Source organism: Physeter macrocephalus, chromosome 16, assembly GCF_002837175.3.
Source record: "Physeter macrocephalus isolate SW-GA chromosome 16, ASM283717v5, whole genome shotgun sequence".
NCBI lineage: Eukaryota > Metazoa > Chordata > Mammalia > Artiodactyla > Physeteridae > Physeter > Physeter macrocephalus.
The window spans coordinates 97515075-97516520 of record NC_041229.1 but is presented as its reverse complement, the minus strand read 5'-3'; the positions used below and the strand labels follow the sequence as shown (position 1 = coordinate 97516520).

General features: G+C 35.1%; 1 protein-coding gene across 7 annotated transcripts in view; it reads right to left on the bottom strand.

Annotated features, from left to right (window-relative positions):
• The window catches only part of NR1H3 (nuclear receptor subfamily 1 group H member 3), a 25976-nt gene that overhangs the window by 11657 nt on the left and 12873 nt on the right, over positions 1-1446 (bottom strand). The gene's annotated exons all lie outside the window — the stretch shown is intronic.

Sequence of the window (1446 nt, the reverse complement as noted above, 5' to 3'; positions counted from 1 at the left end):
TGAAGAGATTATAGTTGAAAACTTCCCTAACATGGGAAAGGAAATAGCCACCCAAGTCCAGGAAGCACAGAGAGTCCCAGGCAAGATAAACCCAAGGAGAAACATGCCGAGACACACAGTAATCAAATTGACAAAAATTTAAAGACAAAGAAAAATTATTGAAAGCAACAAAGGAAAAACAGCAAAATAACATACAAGGGAACTCCCATAAGGTTAACACCTGATTTCTCAGCAGAAACTCTACAAGCCAGAAGGGAGTAGCATGAAATATTTAAAGTGATGAAAGGGAAGAACCTACAACCAAGATTACCCTACCCGGCAAGGATCTCATTCAGATTCAAAGGAGAAATCAAAAGCTTTAAAGACAAGCAAAAGCTAAGAGAATTCAGCACCACCAAACCAGCTCTACAACAAATGCTAAAGGAACTTCTGTAACACTTCAGACCTAGGGACACATACAGACTGAAAGTGAGGGGATGCAAAAAGATATTCCATGCAAATGGAAATCAAAAGAAAGCTGGAGTAGCAATACTCATATCAGATAAAATAGACTTTAAAATAAAGAATGTTACAAGAGACAAGGAAGGACCCTACATAATGATCAAGGGATCAATCCAAGAAGAAGATATAACAATTATAAATATATACACACCCAACACAGGAGCACCTCAGTATGTAAGGCAACTGCTAACAGCTATAAAAGAGGAAATCGACAGTAACACAATAATAGTGGGGGACTTTAACACCTCACTTACACCAATGGACAGATCTTCCAAGCAGACAATTAATAAGGAAACACAAGATTTAACTGACACAATAGACCAGACAGATTTAATTGATCTTTATAGGACATTCCATCCAAAAACAGCAAACTACACTTTCTTCTCAAGTGCACACAGAACATTCTCCAGGATAGATCACACCTTGGGTCACAAATCAAGCCTCAGTAAATTTAAGAAAATTGAAATCATATCAAGCATCTTTTCCGACCACAACGCTATGAGATTAGAAATCAATTACAGGGAATAAAACATAAAAAATACAAACACATGGAGGCTAAACTATACATTACTAAATAACCAAGAGATCAGTGAAGAAATCAAAGAGGAAATAAAAAATTACCTAGGGACAAATCACAACAAAAACATGACGATTCAAAACTTATGGGATGCAGCAAGAGCAGTTCTAAGATGGAAGTTTACAGCTATACAAGCCTACCTCAAGAAACAAGAAAAATCTCAAATAAACAATCTAACCTTACACATAAAGGAACTAGAGAAAGAAGAACAAACAAAACCCAAAGTTAGTAGAAGGAAAAAATCATAAAGATAAGAGTAGAAATAAATGAAATAAAACAAAAAAAATAGCAAAGATCAATAAAACTAAAAGCTAGTTCTTTGAAAAGATAAACAAAATTGATAAACCTTTAGCCAGACTCATCAAGAA